The sequence below is a fragment of the Ambystoma mexicanum genome, chromosome 5q, assembly GCF_040938575.1.
Source record: "Ambystoma mexicanum isolate Mex_15411 chromosome 5q, UKY_AmexF1_1, whole genome shotgun sequence".
NCBI lineage: Eukaryota > Metazoa > Chordata > Amphibia > Caudata > Ambystomatidae > Ambystoma > Ambystoma mexicanum.
Window position 1 is genome coordinate 731622798 of NC_090933.1, and position 18587 is coordinate 731641384.

At 46.7% G+C, this 18587-nt stretch overlaps 1 long non-coding RNA gene across 1 annotated transcript; it reads right to left on the reverse strand.

Moving 5' to 3' along the window:
* Positions 1-1845: 1845 nt before the first annotated feature.
* Positions 1846-17974, reverse strand: LOC138498633 (uncharacterized). Its single transcript, XR_011278797.1, has 2 exons — positions 17874-17974; positions 1846-3420 (listed from the first exon to the last, which is right to left on the reverse strand). It is a non-coding gene; the product is annotated as an uncharacterized lncRNA (long non-coding RNA).
* Positions 17975-18587: the final 613 nt, after the last annotated feature.

Genomic DNA, 18587 nt, shown 5'->3' on the forward strand with positions numbered 1-18587 from the left:
ACCCTTACCGCGCATTTCCTGATTCAGTTTCTGTTCATGCTGATGTAGCCCGTGTTTTCCGGCCCTGGTGCAAGAAATGGTGTCCTCCTCTCTCATCCCGAACCAGGAACAGTCCCATGGGAACCACCCCCCAGTTCCCAGGCCAGCCGGCAGGAAGGAGGGCTGTACTTCAAAATAAAATTCACAGATTACTAAATGGACACAGAAACCAAAGTGAATTTTATAAGGATACCAATGGGGACCCCCTCTTTATTTATAAAACACATTATTTTGTAACTATTGCTTATCCCTTTCCTCTCATCTCCATGGTGTGAGTACCAACTAATAGGGGTTCTGCTATGTCAGCGCGTCCTATTTTGGAGGGGTTTCAGCGATCCTTAGGGTGAGTCTAATGCAACAGACCCCTTCCATAACTTCAGGGTGGCCCGATCAACAAGGGGGGCGGGGGGGCAGTCACACTCACTGCCATGCCTATGGCCTTTTGGTCTTCAGGGTAGGCCCCTTAGGCAGGGGGCCCACCCGCAATCACTGCCGCACCTGCAGCCACCTTTTGTCTCTTCTGGGCGACCGCACTGGGGTGGGTACCAGCCATATCACAACCAGGCCTCGGGCACCATTGTTACTTCAGGCAGCGTCCCCAGTGCCGTGGGGCCACTGTCATACTCACTGTCATGCTTGGAGCCATCTTGAAATCATACAGTGTCCCCATGTGAATGGGAACGCCACCGTTGTCACCAATGTGTGCCCGCTTCCTTCTCTGATGCCAGATCTTCACCCGGCTGCTCTGCCATGGCCGCCGAAGACTTTCCTTCACCTGGGCTACCCAACGGAACAGCCCCGGTCTTCCTGTGTCCATCTCTTCACCCAGGATGGTCGGTGAGCCAACCCGGGGACATTACTTCACTGCTCTGCCCTCCTGAGCAGAGCAGACTTTCCGCTCTTCACCACCCGGGCCGCCTGACGTACGTGGCCCGGGAGCACTTTTAGAAGGGGCCCAACTCACTGGCTAAGAGGTGCAGACTTGGCTGTTCCTTTGTTTGGCCCAGGCACACACACTGTCCGGGTCCTTGAATAGTCCTCGGCACTTCCGGACTAGCCGCCAGGCAGGCCGACAGCTGCCAAGGCCCTGCGGGCTCTATGGGAGATGCCCAAACACACGCTGCCGGTGCCCAGATGCCTGGCAGAGTGCTTGAGGATGTGGCCCCTCAGGTAAGTCTTTTCCCTTTCTCTCTGTCCTCTCCATCCCCTCTTCTCCTTTTCTTGTCTCGGCTAATCTTCTTAATTCTAAATCCCCATAGGATTCTTTTCTCTCCTAGTATTCCTTGTATTATTTATTTCATGTATTTATTGGTTATTTGGAATGCACACTTTACAGCAAATTTGGTTCAAGGGGCATCAAGACAAGAGATGAGGAAAAAGGTATAAAACAAAACAAAACATTTCTTAAAAGGTCTGAAACATTCGGAATGTGCTAGTGCTATGGCATGAAAACGGGAGAAGGAATGGAGGGGAAGTGCAGGAATGGGGAAAGAGGGTAGAAGAACAGACAAAAACATTCTGACTAGGTTGTGAGACAATTTGGAAAGTTCAAGTGCTTAAACATGAACAGGGGGTAGAGGGGAGCGGAAGGGGAGTGCAGGAGGAGAGAGGTGGGAGGTACATTAACAAGTTACAAAAAAGTGCAGGAACAAGTAGGTAAACTGCATTATGGAAAACCAGAAATGCAATTATGACACACAGGTATGAGTGACTGCAGACTGGAAAAGCTGTGCCTTATGGAATGAGGGGCTACATCGGGCATTGTAAGGAACTCATGGTGGCAACAGTAAAGATAGACACAAGTGATCACAGTACAAGGGTGTTTATTGAACAATGAATGCAGGGTGGAAAAACGCCTAACCTGAACCAAAATCTAAGATGGGAGCAAGCGTTCACCATCAAATGAAAACAGGGCAGTCCTTGTGGTGTCTTGTCAAAATAATTGGCCTATACTAAAAAATTAAAAATTGCCAAATCCTTACAACTAAATATAGAAATAGTGTGGGATAGAGTTTTACTAAAGAAAGAATTGTTCTCAAATCATAAGTCAGGATGTGAATGCCAGGGGTCTCCCTTCCCCACGTTTTAAGCACGGCACAAGGTGGGGCCTTGGAGCACGGCACACGCTCGAGCTTTCTCAGCACGAGCCGACAGTTCTGTTCCAGCTATCAGGTTCTTGGATGGTAAAGTCTCTTCTCATTAAAAAGTATTTTGCCCTCGAGGGCCTGATGTATTCCACAACAAACAAACAAACAAAAAGTTATTTTCCACAGTTCACTTTGGGTGACGGCTTCTCCCCTGGGTTCCCCTCTCCTGGGCGCCAACCACTCCCGTATCATATTCAACTAATCAATTAAACAGTTACTTTCTCAAAGAACTTTGGGTGATGACTTTTCACCACTGTATCTCCCTCGGCCGGCTTTGGACCCCAAATGACAAGTGGGACAATTCACTTCTCCTTGTCTTGCAATACTTCTTGCTTTCACGAATATTAATGTCTTTTGAAACAGTTCCTCAGGGTTCACCCCTTTTGGTTGGCCTCCATCTGCCAGGTTCACTCTTGCTGCCTTTATAACACAGTTCAATATGGGACTTTAGACTTTGCTCCTTCTCGTTAGCATCCCTCCACCGGGTTCACTCTCGCCAACCTTTATAACACAGTTCACTATGGGACTTCAGACTTTGCTCCTTCTCGTTAGCATCCCTCCGCCGGGTTCACTCTTGCTAACCTTTACCAAGCGGGAGTGATTCCCTTTCGCTTCCCAATCATCTGTCGGTCAAAGACTTTCGACGGTACAGAGGATTTTGTAAGAACCCTGTATGACCACTTTGACCCCCTTTTCGCCTTCTTCCAAGGCCGTCTGGTTATCATAGTTTCTACCTTCGGGTAGTCACCCAGAATTTCCTGCTTGTGCACCCACGTGGTGCCGGACTCCTCTGTTGCTGGTTTTCCCCCCTCTTTCATCAATGTATCATTTAAGCTTCTCAAAAGTTTAAATTAGCCGTTGGCTATTTATCGTTCAACACAGTTCGGTTTCTTATGGGCTCTTCCCTCGACTCACCGGCTGAGATGAACCGCCTTGCTTTCTTCTCCTTCGAGTCAAGGTTGGTACCATCGAGACCCGCGTCTCTTCCCGGGTTGGTTATCAGCAGAGCGTCTCAGGTGCTGTAGACATCTGCTACAACACACGCTAACTATTGTTCGCAGACTTACAATTCCTTCTGCAGAGGTTTCACAGGCCTTGGTCGGAAAGGGCAAGGTCAATTCTCTCCTTGACACCCTATCAGTCTTCGCTGTCTTTCTCCTTCTCTTGAACTGCCGTGCTGAGTTAGCTCCTACGTCGTGCGGTCTGGCTTGCTCGTTTCTGCTTTCTTTTATCCCTGTGGGGAAAGGAAAGAGCCGTCAGGTGTGTGTGATTCTGGTTAATTGCCTGACTTTGCCTGACCATCGGGTTGGGACATGTCAGGTAAACGACTTTAGTGTCAGACCATTGTTTGTCATGATGGGAGAAAGTGAGAAGGGGGTTGTTAGATTTTCCAGATTTCCCACAGGGTAGGAGGTGGAAACGGGTTTGTATGAAATTATAACCTTCGAAGGAGGGGGTTTGGTAAATTCTGAAGGGCATGATTTGTAAGGGTTGTGGAACAAACTGGAATTATCAGGATTATTGCCAGAAAATAAACTAGGGGGATTGGAGGAACAGTAGTGTATGGTCCACGTAGATTGGGAGTGTGATAAACCATAATCAGAGGGACATGAAGAAGAATGACTGTGAGTGTTCAGTTAGGAAACAGAAAACCAGGGATTCTGTGAGTTGTGGTTTTTAAGTGTTATGGGTTTTGGGCTCCAAGGGGATTTGCGAGATATGGAGGGGTCATTGGATTTGGGTAAGGGATATTTTGTGGGTGGAAGAGAGGTAGACGCGGAACAACCCATAAAGGTTTCAGGGACTTCGTCCTCCTCGCCTTCGTCCCTGGTGTAATACTGCATCTCACCTTGGATATTCCACCAAACATAACCCTGGGCTCCCCTACCCAGGTGATTTTCCCTCGCTCGTCCACCCCCCGGGGTTGGGATCTGAGAGCACAAACCCGTCCCTGGCCACCTGAATAAGGAATTCTAGAGGTCTACTTGCGAGAATACCCTCAGGTTTCTCACAGCATGCAGACATGCATTATGACAATCGGGTCTGAGGACTGCAGACTGGAAAAACCACGCCTCATGGAACGAAGGGCTACATCAGCCATGCAGACATGCATTATGACAATCATGTAAGAGTGACTGCAGAGCTGGAATAGCCACGCCTCATGAATGAGGGGCTACATCAGGCATGCGTAAGGCAATACAAGCAAAAAGGTGAAGGAATACAGTAAGAATCAAAATCAAGATCGGCGGCTGACAGTACAAGAGACGAGAAGCAGCCCAAGGCTGAGAAATATATCAAAGTCAGCAGATTGCAGTAGGAGGGAATGGAAGAGCCCTCAGGCATAATATGAAGGGTACATACAGTGGCAGGCCTCATCATGTAAACGGGGGGCTAGATTAATATGCAAGGCGATAAAGGCAAGATATTGTAATATGGTAGGTGTGGTGCACACATGGGGTGGCAACACCACATGAGTATGAAGCAACAACAACAGACGGGTATACATCTCCATGACACCAGAACAATCTAGTAGCAGTGTCTCTCAGAGCATAATGCAGTAAGTGGCACATAAGGGAAAAACCGGCAGTGGATCATGTGCAGAGGCAATCAGAAGTTGACAAAAGGTAAAGTGGGTTGCATATGGGGTAGAAGGCTCTGGGATCAGGATAAGGTGCGTTCAAGGGCAGCTAACACTGCAGAAAAGTCATGTTAAGAACAAAGAGGTACCAGTAACAGTCACAAAGGATAGAATGGGCGGAAAGGGGATCCCTCCATCCTTACCTTGGGTGTAGTGTGGCACAGCATTGTGACAACACATCAAGTGGCAAACCAAGGGTAAAACGGGTTGCAGCAGAGGTAACAGGGTAGCGAGGAAGAGAGTAACGCACTGAGCCGCCGACAGGCCTGGACAGGCCCAGACAAAGGGCCTTAAATGGGGGCCTTGAGGTGGACGCTGGCAAGCCTGCCAACTTACAGTCACTGGAGTAATTACTTGTGGGTATCCACCAATCAGCGACCAGGCAAGGATGCCACAGATGCAGCTGGTAGAAGGAGCGTCGGCGGCTGTATCTGATCGGGGGACTGGATGGTCGGAATCAGAGGCAGGCGGCCATCATGAAGGAGAAAATGCTCCATGATTACAAAGACAAATCAGATGGTTTCAGCATAGGTTTCCTTCTACCACGCGGTGTGATGCAGGAGGACACTGATGCCTCACTCCCCAATGTTGCTGGGAGAATGCCACTGTAAGTTGTTGTTCTTGTTCTAAAATAGTACTGTTTGCATTGTTTATAACACTGCAGGCCTATGGCTTCCTTGAAAGGGGAGAATTTAGATGGCTCAGCCCACTGGATTATGGGATGGGTTTCCCCCTAATGTCCAAGGAAATTGACTCTCTGGTCTGGATGTGTTACAGACAATTAGAAAAAAACATGAGGTGTGGAGAGAAGGTGCAGAACAAAAAGGGAGAGGAAGGGGAGAGGTAGAGGGGGAGAGAGAGAGAGAGAGAGAGAGAGAGAAGAGAGAAATAACAGGGGTGTCCCCTGCAGGTGGCCTCCTAAGAGGGGGCCTGCTGGCCTGCCTGAGCTCAATTAACTCTGTCAATAGCAAACACCAGGCCGGTACTGAGATATCTTCCCCCTCTGCAGGCGGAATATCAGCTCACACAGAGCTTGGCGTTACCCACATGCATCCAATCTATGGTGGGTGGGTGCCAGAGGCCGCTGGTTGTGGTGCTCCCATGTGAAGAGAAAGCACCAAGCATGGAAGGAGAGGCAGCACTATGAAGGGTTGGACTGTGCTCCCCAGCCAGTCTCTCTGTGTGCATAGGAGTGAGCGGCAAGTAATCCACTGAGGCTTGCTGAGGGATCAGTGAAGGCCATATAAGTGATACGAGGTCTGGAGATATGCAGCAATCTGGCACATGCAGGGGAAGCATTGGATGGTGAGAATGAAGAAGGGTGCCCATAGGATGATCAAGGCCATGACTGGGACGTGGCATGGCAGCTTGTCAGTATCATGGAGAAGGGACTCTAGATGTTCAGGGCTCAGGCTCCTCCCCTCCCCCTTGGATGGTGCAGAGCTGAGTGGGCTGAGTGTTTCTTGCCAGAGCAGGCTTGGCATTCTAAGCCAGCATGGGGAGGGGGTTATTTTACTAATGAGTCAGCTGTCATGCCAGCCAGCCAAGGAGGACAGAAAGGTATTGGAATTATCGGGGCCCCATTGAACTTGATGGGACAAAGGCAAACCCGTGTAGACTGAAGTTGCCATGGGTCTGAATTTTCCTATCCATGCATAAGTATTGTTTCCTGGTTAGGATATGCTCAGTCATCTCAGGCTTATGTCATCTCCTTGAATAGGGTTCAGTGTGATAGTGAGTTATAGTGACTTTTAATGTGTACTGTATGGTTTCTTTCACCACTCTGGCCTCTGTGTCATGCCACTGGACTTGCAAAATAGAGAGGATCTGGGAGAACCAATAGCCAATGCCACTGCTCAGGAGCAAACAATCAGCCTGTAGGGGAATTTCATATGCACCTGGTAGGTAGCCCGGTCCCAGTTGCTCTCTTGAAGACTCATAGAGAAGACATCGGCCATATAGTATCAGTAGACCAATGACACTTGCCGCGCAGGGCCTGGTTACGTTCCGGATCACGCTGAGCATAATTAGTAGTCAGCTGTATGTGTGACGGGTGATGTGAACTCTCCAGCCACATCTCAGATCCTATCCTTGAGGATAATTTAGGAGATGTGGATGAAGGGGATAATGCAATCTGTTGTAATCAGTCATGTAGGAGACTTTACAATTAAGGCCTTCTGCAAAGATACCAGTAAATACAGCTTATGGCACAAGAGCCTCCACAGTAATTTCATGGTTTTGCGTGTTTTGCTGCACTAATCTGTCATGATAATTTACTGGCAGAGCTGCATGTAATAATAACGTTTTGTTTTCACCAACGTTCACCCCACGGGGTTGTAAATGCTTCCTCATAGGGACTCACTCCTGTTTTTATAATGTACAACAGTTTGCCTTATGAGATGCGCACTTCCATTTCAGGACGACTGGGTGAGGATTTACATGTAGTGTTCCCCCTATGTCGTTGAGACAATGTGCAGTCAGAGTAAATACACCTGGGCTACAGCCTGTTGTTGTCGAGGCCTCCGGCAGTTAATGGATCTGTTTTACTGCAGGCTTAAATGTATCATGTTAATGTTTGTTTTCTTTTTTATGAGGCTTTTGTGTCAACTCCCTGCTGCCATCATTTTAGCTTTTGCCTAGTCATTATTTTGTTTTACTAGTCTAATTTGCATTAAGAGCATATATTTTGTCAAGTGGGTGCCCTCACTCAGTCACCCAGGTCTAAGGTTGGTCAGGTTTGAAGATTGAGCGGCATCCTGTTGTCCTTTGTCGAGTCCTTTATAATCAACTATGCTTGCAACCTCAATACTTTGGGTGACATCCCCCCATGCAGAGGGGTCCCGGCCAATGATATCAGGCACCTCAGATGTCAGTGGAGCCACCATATTTTATTCGACTCAGAAGTGAGTAATACTGGTAATAAATACCCAGAAATGATGAACATGGTAGTAGTGTGAAGGCATCATGAAGTAGACACAGACAACAGATTGAAAATTAGTTCTCAAAAGTTTCATTAACTTAAACGTCAGGATGGAATAAGGCCTAGCTTGCCCTATACTAAGGTGGGATTTCCTTACCTAAAGAAAACTAAGGATACTCTGTGTCAGGACGTCCAAATCTGCAGGAGGGATGATTCTTCATCTGCAAGCACAAGGTAAGCCCTGATGCGTTTCAGGCTTGCCTTGTGCAAATTTGGATCGACTGTGGCGGTGAGCGCCACAACTGCACCAACTGCACTGATGGGCCTTGCCTCGTGCACTGATGCGCCCCTCACCCCCTTCTAAATTCGAATTTCCTCCTTTCTGCATTTTTGCCCTGTTGGGCCTTTGTGTTGCTTGGCCTTCCATACCTCTTTCATGGCCGACGGCATCTCAGAGCACTTTGTTACAAGCTACTGGAGTGCCCAGGTATAAGTGTTTCCCTGGTTTCCACTCACCCGTCACACACAGCAGCTCCCTTCTGCTTGTTGTCCTTCGTGACGGGCCTCCCAATGCTCCTTCAGCTGTCTGGCTTCCCCAAGCTCTGCATCTCCCTTACGGCAGCCACAGAGAGCACTACTCGCTGTCTGGTTTTCCTGTGGCAGCTGGGGATCTTGGGAGTGCCACAACTCCGGCTGCCTGTACCCATCAGGAGGGTAGCAGGACCTCCAGACCCTCTCACAGCCGTTCTCAGCATCTCGGTCCCCTGCTTGACGTGGCTCCTGGCACCTGGGTCTCTAGCTTCCTTCTCTCCCGCCTATTCCTCTTCCATCCATGCGGCAAGCATTTTTATATCCAGTAGGAGTGTTAAGTGACCCCAGGTGGGGGTCATTAAGTCCAATTGCCTGAACATGGCGAAACTCATTAGGTGAACGTGCCTGGTTGTTCCACCTGTATTCCTCAATAACCCACTTCTTCATCTCAGTACCAGAGTGATGTTTGGGAAGGTTAATGAAAGAAGCATGTATTACTCTGTTTTGTCTCTGATATGTGTTTGTATCAATCCAATTAGGATGTATCTTCCCAGTTGATATCTTCCTCATCCGAGTATTGAGGTGGTGTTTCTGGGGGACAGTTTGGATGGAAGAAAAGGAAACAGGCTGCCAATATCCTACAAAGGCTTGAAGGATAGAGGGTTAATTGTGAAAAGGAAAAAATGTGATACCATGTCTCACCTAAGGATGTCCTCTCCCCACTCCCCAAGTTCCCTCCACCTAGGTGATACTCGCTTGCACATCCACCCCCAGGGTTAGGATCCAAAAGTGTTGGCCTTTCCCTGGCCACCTGAGAGGATGATCCAGGGGAAAAGAAGTGAGTAAGCCCTCAGGGTCATCACAATACCCTTCCCCTGTGTGGGTTGGACCTAGATGTTTCACAGGGAAACCAGGAGAGAAAGTCGGCATTGCCCTGATCAAGACCCTTCTGGTGTTCTACTGTGAAATAATATCGGTGAAGGTCCAAAAACCATCGCATAATTCTCCGGTTGGTTTCTTAGCGTTAGCTGATCAACACTATAAGGGGAATGGTCAGATACAAGTATGAATTTACAACCCAAGAGCTAATATTTTCGATGGAGTATGGCCCACTTGATTGCAGGGACACAAGCTCAATGACTGAATAATTCTTCACTCTGGGAATCGACGTCCTACTGATGTAGAGTAGGGGGTGTTCTAATCCATCATGATTTTGAGAGAGAACTGCTCCCAGTCCCATTAAAGAGGCACCTGTTCGCAGAAAGAACTCTTTAGAGAAGTCAGCTACCTTTAAAATGGGGCTCTGACAAAGGGTCTGCTTTTGTGTAGTATAACAGAGTTCATCTTCTTCATCCTCCTGATCTTTTGAGGCTCAGTGTTTTTTAGTTCATCCGTGAGTCTTGTGGTTTAACTTGAGAAGTTTTGGATAAATCAGCGGCAGTAGCCGATCAATTTTAAAAAGGATCACAGGTGCTTCTTGGTCTTTGGTGTGGGGGTATGAAGGACAGCCTTAATGTTTTCCTGTTGGGGCTGTACAGTACCATCACCCATGAAAAATCCCAGATATTTGACTGCGGATTCAGCCAGTTTAGATTTTTTGGATTAGCTGTTAAGCCTGCTTTTCTCACTGCTTGCACGACTGTGTAAAGGTGATGTACATGATCCTCCCAAGTTTTACTGTGTATTGCAATATTGTCTATATAGGCCTGCAGAAGTCAGTGCAGGGTTGTAAGAACTTATCCATCAATCTTTGAAATATTACAGGAGCCCCATTTAGTCTGAATGGGAGTACTTTAAAATGAAACAGACCTATAGGGGTGGCAAAGGCATTTTCTTTCCTTTGCACGACCGTATAACAGAACCTGGCAATAGCCTTTCATAAGGTCTATGGTCGAGAGATAGACTGCATTACTTAACCAGCCAATAAGGTCATTAATACATGGCATAGGGTAAGCGTCAATGGCAGATATGGCATCAACTTTCCTGAATTTGATACAAAATCTCCAGCTGCCATCGGGTTGTATTTATTTATTTATTTATTTATTGAGCATTTGTTAGGCGCCTGTACAACAGAATGGTGTTTCCAGGCACCACCAGACAAAATGAGGTGGTAACAAGGGGATTAATAATAATGGCAAAAAAACATTAAGTATACAATCGTGGTCCTACTAGGCCCTGTGACATTCGGACATGCAAGTGCAGTGAAGAGTAGTGCAGGAGATAGGGAAGGATGGGAGCAAGGTATGGGCAAATGCTGTGAAGAGCCTGGGAGGGAAGTGCCAAGAGGTGCCAGGGGAGGAGGCCTCTGGCTAAATGCTAGGGCAGAGGAATACCAACGGTGAGATGCAGAGCATTACCCAGCCAGTCAATAAGGTCCCCACTAGGTAGTGGTCCCACAAGGGCAGTGCTGGGCTGAGGGGGTAGGGGGAGCTCTGGTGTTGACTGGGCATGGGCTTGGTAACCTGTGAGATTCATGAAGGTCCAGGCCTCCAGTCTCAGCAGCAGTGGGATGATTAACAGGGAAGGGAAAGAGGAAAAGAGGTATTGAAAAGCAGAGTTTTGAGAAGTTTACAGAACTTAAACAGGTCCGGCTCAAGTCTGAGAGGGGCAGGGAGACTGTTCCAAAGGGAGGCACCAGCCGAAGAGAGAGACCTGCCCCCTTCTCTGCTTGGAGAAGCGTTTGACAAGCAGAGAGTTGGAGTTAGAGGAGCGGAGTGCTCTAGCAGGGAAGTATTTAGGGAGAGAAAGTTGGAGATGGCATGGTCCCAGGACCCAGAGGGCCTTGCGGATGATGCAGAGGGTCTTCAATATGATCCTCATGGCCACTGGGAGCCAGTGGAGAGATTTTAGGGCTGCAGAGATACGGTCCCTGGACTTGAGGCCAAGGATAAGTCTTGCAGCCCTATTCTGGATTAGCTGAAGGGGGCATAGGGAGGAAAGGTTGAGATTGAGGAAGAGGCTTTTGCGGGAGTCCAGCCTATAGAGGACCATAGCTCTGGAAACATAGAGCTTCTGAGGAAAGGTGAGGGAAGGATGAATGCCTCTAAGGGTGTGAAGATGAAAGTGGTACTTTTTGGCAAGGTCCAAGATATGAGGGGTGAAGGAGAGAGAGGAGTCGAAGATGGCCCCAAGGTGTTTGGCCTCACAGGATGGTGAGGATAGAGGACGCAAGGAGGGCGGCCAGAGGCTAGGAGGGAAACAGGGCTCAGGTGTTCCAATGAGAAGGATCTCCATCTTACTGGCATTAAGACAGAGGTCATTAGCTGCATGCCATGCCTGGATAGCATTCAGACAATCAGGGATGAGAGAGGAGGATGAGGAGGCAGCAGGGTGCTATCAGTATAACACTGGAAGTGAGGAGGAGGGAAGGAGGAGATCAAGTGAGCAAGGGGAGCGAGATAGATATTGAAGAGCCATGGCGATAGGATATAGTCCTGGGGACGCCACAGGTAGAGAGTGAGGTGGTGGAGGAGAAAGGACTCAGCTGCAACTGGGAAGGGCAGTTAGTGAGGAAAGGTGTCAGCCTATCCAGGTTTTGCCACCAACATAATGGGGGAAGACCAGGCGCTAGTAGATAGTTCAATAATATTAGCCTCATGCATCTGCTTGACTTCCTGGATGATTGTTTCCTTTCTGGATTCAGGTAATCTGCATGGTTTTAATTTTATTTTATTTTATTTTATTTCTTGGGTTTTTATAATGCGCCTATATACACAATGTGTTTCAAGGCGCAAGAAGACAAGGGGGGACATGGATGACAAAACAGACACAAGAGGGGTTCTCGCTGGCAGCAGCATACTCGGGGAAGCCTTCCAAGACTTCCCGAGCCTCAGATAAGAACAAGTGAAGTGTAGTGAATTTGTAGGATTAAACCTGAGCGTGAAAGTTATGAACTGAAATGCAAATTAATTCTATTTTGAACAAATTTAATGCAACCTTAAAGCACATGTATAAGAATGGGCAATAACCAATATGCACTGTATATGATTAAAGAGAAAGTCACATTTGCAAAAGTAGCGACTGTACAGGTGTAAAACTGTACATTTATGTGCCTTGAGAAAGCCCAAGAAAGGGTGAAACAATAGCACGTACCTCCGAGAGGGAGTAATGTTGGCACAACTGTACCTAAAACCTGATTTAAAAACCAATAAACTCTTGTATAAATGAACACAAGACTGTCATTAATTAAGCCTTACAGAGGCTGGACTTTTGGACTTGGCACGTAAGAACTTGGTGCAAACCACTTTTCAAAACATTATAGATCAACTGACTGGTGGGTATCAGTCAACGGCAGTCCACGCAGCCAGATATATCATAACAAAAATGTATTAAAAAGAATGATACTAATCACCAAACATAGACAAGGAGGATGCACACCCTTTACTCACCTCCCTTTTTATTCTACTTACAGACAATATACTGACAAGTCCTGAAGACAGGGCCCTTACAAAATAAATTGCACACATTGGATATCAGTAGTATGACTTTATGGTGATGAGGGAAAAAGCAACAGATAGACTAGGGGCAAATACAGAGTAGAACATCTCCCTACATTGCACATGTTTATATCTGCATACTAATAACAGCCCAGCATAGATGCATCTGGATAACAGATTACTTTTTTTTATTAAGATTTTACAATCAATATATAAACCAAACTGTTTTTATCATCATTGCAATATTCCATTAATATACATAACCCCCAATTTGCTTCCCTCCCCCCTTCCCCGATCCACCAACTGTTCCAGGGTTCCACCATTACTTACGCTGATTGCGGACTCCCTGCTTCATCTGCAGTACTACTGTCCAAAGTCGAGGTTAGCAACGACACTGTGAGCACCACCCACTATTGCAAGTCTTCACTTAAGTCTAGGTTCTGTTCCCGAAGTGCATTCTCCCATGCCCCTGTTTCCGCCGCCACCCACTTTCGAAGGTCTTGCTACCACTGTGCCACACTTTGACTCCAAAAATCTTTTAGTTTGTTCAATGGCTTGTTCTTTCGGCTTCTTTTGTATCTACCAAGGATGCATGCTGCTGGGGTTTGTATGTCCAGGACTATGTCTGCCACTTCTGGATGACAGATGTCTCTGTATAAAATGGGAGTGCACACTCATCCAGTGTTTTTGGAATAAGGGATACAGGCAGCTGGAAAGGGATATGCATTGAGGTCATTTGTCCGGCTTGTTTCCCTGCCTGATAGGATTCATGAAACGGAAGAAAGCAGACAAGATGATAAGTAGATTCACAAACCTTGGGTATGTCGTAGCGAAAAGAAAAACAATGTTGTTGTGGAACTCATGCAGCTCACCTGTGTCTGAGAAGTGGCTGAGTGACTAACTGGCATGGCCCGAAGCTGAGTTGGAAGAGTTGGAGAAATTGAAGGCTTTGGAGCAAGTGGGCGCAACTCTTCCTGATTGGGGTGTTTTTCTCAGTGCACTGCAATTTCCCCAGGACGCTTACCTTTCCTGGAGTGTGAGCGCAGTCTAAGAGCACAATCATTTGTGTCAATGGCAGCATTGTAGATTGAACGTTTGGAGGAGGTATGGCGACTGGCAATGAGGCCAATGTATTACTGACATGATGGATGCCCTCATGCAGAATGGCCATAAAGGCAACCCATGAATTTCTCACCTAATGCTTTTCCTCTGATGTTTGCTCTTATGTCTAACTGATTCATTAATGGTACACTTCTTCCCATCTTTCATATTCATATTTTTCCTTTTCTTTATGCATTTGTGTTTTTTTGCTTTTATCAGGGTTCTGTGTGTAAGTGATGTATTGTTATAATCAGTTTTGCTTTGATATGTATTGCTTCGAAATGATTGGCTATGATGGATAATGGTGACACAAATAAAGAAATGTAAAAAACAGGTGACTAGTAACTGGTTTACTGGAGAATGCTAGACTTTTTTCAACAACTATTAAGCATTATAAGTCTGGTACACAGACATGCAATTCTTGCTTCTTCTGTTTCATGACAGAAGAAGTAATCGGATCGATAAACAAGGGTCGCCCTTGTCTGGGTTCCAGGGACTGGACAAACGGGCAGTAAAGGGAATGGTAAACAATGACGCCAAATGTTGTTTCCTTTGACAGGTGGGGTGGGCGAGCAGAGTTTGGCTGCTCTTCCCACTCCGACTGCCAAATCTGCCTGGTTTCCCAGCAGCATGTATTTTCGTGCTGGCAAAAAGCAATGGATTCCTCTGATATCCATCTGGCTACTACATTTAGTAAAAGCAGGCAGGCTCCTTAAAAAGCCGTTGTAAATACCCCCTTCAGTCATTAGTAGAGGGGTGCAGTTATACCTTTTCACAAAAGTAGTGGAATTGTGTGGTGCAAAGGTGATTTCGCCTGTTTTATACACTTTACACTTTCACAACGTGATGGAAAAATAGAACATTGCAGAGGGGACCTTCGGCACAGCAGAGATCAAAGTAGGAGGGAACTAAAGCGGACAGCGTTCCCTTCTCAGGGAAATCTGTTATAGTTCCCTTACTTTATAGGATCTGGAGTACCGTTCCAGGCAGTGGTCGAAGTGGGCAGGAGCGGTTGGGAGCACTGTTCCTCTACTTTTTTTATTTAGCTTCACTGTTCCTATACTTTTATTTTAAAAATAAACCGAACGGTTTCGTTTTAAAATAAAAGTGTAGGAAGATGTTGAAACTTGCACTTTCAGTGCACTGCACAGGACGTTTCCTTAAAGAGCAGGCACATGTGTTTTGGGGATTTTATTGTGCATCGGGGGGCACGGCGATGAGGTCTGCAGGGAGCGGTGCAGGCCAGTAGGGAACATAGTTCTTTTCGTACACTTCGACCACTGGTTCCAGGACGGTAGTAGAGGCCAGTTAAAAAAAATAATGATCCCCAGCTGGGGATTCGAACCTCCCAGTAAGAATCCTGTGCCAAGCCGCATTGTGATATCTCACAAGTGCTAGCTAATATTTGTTTGGTTCAATGGACTGCTCACACACGAAACCCCTCCCCATGCAATCAGGCAGCAATCTGGGTATTGTTGTAGACGCTGAGGTGCTTGTGTAGGTACAGAGGGGTTTGCAGGTAATGGGAAGGGTTTGCCAGTGGCTATAATCCTGGCCATGTCATTTTCAGAGGTGTGAATGGTGGGAGATTGGAAGGGGAGCCAGCAAAAAGCTGCATGCTGAGGGGGGGGGGACAATGATAAACGAATAGTGGTCATTTAAATTCATATACTTTCACTATGTTTTCTTCAGTCTTGCGAGAACTGGTTTACCAAACACTCTGGCGTCTGGTTGAGCGGAGAAAAGGAAGGATCCAGGTTGGGGGTTTGAATTTGGGGGGTAGAGGTGTAGGGGTGATGGTGGGTATTTGGGAGTGAAGGGAGCAGAAAAGGGGGCGGGCGGGGCAGAGGGATTCCACAACTTTTTATTGCACACTTCGACCACTGCGGCACAGAAGTTCAAATGCTGTTGTGCCTTCAAATGCAATTAACATTTGTTTTAAAATGACCCCCTTAAACTTTTATAAAAGGACCAGTGCAGGCAATGGGCCGGAACCAGACGGAGCGGCGCTCCAGCAAAAAATGTCTTGCCGGCCACTCTGTCCTCCAGACCAAAAGGGGCCCAGGCACTGTGCTTGTTGTAGCGCAGGCTGCTCCCACTGCACAATCCATTCTTCATCCAGGGTTCAGAACAGCAGTACTGGAGCCTGCATACAGAAACTGCCGAAGCCTCACATACAATTTTGCACCTGCCCAAATTGGTATACATGTCCTGCATTTTACAGACATCTCTTTATTAGGGTGGATATTGTGACCAATCAAAACAGAAGAGTCCATTATTCGCTTAAAGGGTTTTCTTAATGAATAAGAGATGTTTCACATTTAAAATTGTGGACATTATGTTTTTCCCATAATGCTCTTTGCTTTTACGCGAATCGCCAGGATTGGGTTATAGCTATACTGTGTTGCGCAACCTGGCCAGGGGCCATGCCCCTTGGCCTCCCCCCTCCCCGCCACATCCGCACCCCTCCTAAGAAGTGAAGGTTCCCCAAAGAAATGTTTTCCATTTCCAGCACTGAAAAGGACCCCGAAAGTTTAATTCCAGCAAACATATTCATGCTGGCGCTAAACCAATGCATGCCAATGTAATCCACCTGCTTTTTCAGCAGGCGTATGCCATAGGAATCCAGCATAAACGGACACTGTAATCATTAGTTGCAGGAGGCGTTTAAACTTTTTCCAACACGTAGTGTGAAACAAAGGTGTAAAGTTGTCTTCGCCTGCTTTCACTATTTTCTTTACCACTGCCGTTGGAACGGATTACACGTAAATTCAAACGTAATTGTCCGTGCAATTTACGTGCAGACCTATATGATAGCTTCGACATCGACTTTCTGTCCACAGGTTGTCAGCTACACAAGTCTCCATTTGATTTCCTCTTTTACCCGAACAGATCGCCTCCTGAATGCCACTGGAAGTTAGGGCAGTTGTCCATGTCCCGCGCATATCGCATTTCGGATGTTCCATCTATGCTTGCAACACAGCCTCACACGGTCGCTTTGCCACTCGGATAATCTGCACGGATTTTTCCTGCCATTCGCGCGCAGAAGCTATGCTGATTTTCTCCTGGCTGACTGTATTTCTATGACAATAAAGCACGATCAGGCTGCTGACAACGAATAACAGCATCCAGGGCCCCTCCCTCCTCATCCGGGAGTAAAAACAAAGCCACGAGCAGGACGTCATTGCACAAAGAGACAACATAATTGAGAGGCTTTTGTTTTCCCGAATGACAACACTGTAAATTAGTTTTGTATAAAAACGCACAATGTTCCTTGCTAAGCAAAAGCGCTTAGCAATTATCGACGTGCCACTGCTTCCACCGCTCTGTCATAGGTCCAATTTCATTTGCATAGCTTAATAACATTTTCCATGCCGCAATATTGTTAAAACAAAAGCGAATTTATTTTGCGGGGTGGGCCTGTCAACTTCGAAAGAACGTCATGCTCGGTAGGACGGAAAGCTATGCCTTTTCGACGTCTTTTGAAGATACGCATAGCTCTCAACTGGGTGTTTTCACCCGCCTTGGAGACAAAAAAGGTTGGGAGCTATGGATACGTCAAAAGTCTAGGTTACAAAATGTACATTTCTGGACACAAGGTGTCAAATGGAACGCCTGACTCATCACTTCAGGAGAAGGCAAATCAAATGAAAGAGTGGGGTCAGAGTCACAAAGATTTTTCCAGGTGCAAGTTAGACGTGCGCCGCGATAACTTTGTAATACGTGCATGATTCACAAAATGAATTAGAATTGCAAATGTTCTTCGCATGATTCACAAATTAAATTAGAATTGCAAATTATCGACGTCATTTTGGCTGATGTGTGGTGTGCAGAATGCTACGAAAACCTACGTTACGTAAGCACCTTAATTGCTAATGGGCGTCAAAAAGTGTGATGATGCAGCCTACTGCCTGAAAGGAATGGCCGTCAGAAGTCAAGTGATGACGTGCACCTCACAAAGGGGCAAACGGCACAACGGTTTTCCAATTTACAAAGCGTGCGCAAACATTTTGCCTCAATGTTCCCTGGAAGAAAACTTCCACTGGTTGATACTGCCATACCTCACGAGGGTTGCTAGGGTAGACGAGCGGGAACTAATATGGAGTCCATCCTTACTTTCCCTTGCAGTGGATGCAATGAACACTGTCCACTTTGAGAAATTGTACTTCGTATGCGCATAAAAAAGACGTGCTGCTCACGTGATCATGTCAAAATTCACTTCCCAGGCTTTTGCGGCGGCCCCGTTGGGGAATAATGACGTTTAATCTGCATACGTAACCTAAAGAAATGTTTGTGACTCATCAGACATTCACAGGCTACATATTGGAACACATTATGCATACTGTATTTCACTCATGTATTTTTGTACCTTTGTCCAGTGGCGCTAGCACACGCAGAGGATTTGGCAGGCTGGGTGTCAGAATATTTGCCCAGGCTCTAAGGAAGAGGCTGCATTCTGCTCCGGAAATAGACGCACAGGGCTCTGTAAACTCTCCCTCTGTCATTTTTGTTAGTCATTGCCCAGCAACGTTGGCCAAGCCCGAGGAAGTCGTACACTGTTGTTTAATCAAAGTCAAATCATTTGTGGTAATTTGCTTTGCTAAAATTATTTATTTATTGCATTTCGTTGATAGCGCCCAAGACCCGGAGGTATCATGGCGCCAGGGGTTACAAAGTAATCGGTACATTAAAGACACATTGTACAGGCATTATATCATACGGTGGTTATCCAGGCATACAATATTACAGGGAGAGTACTTGTAGTCAATCATACT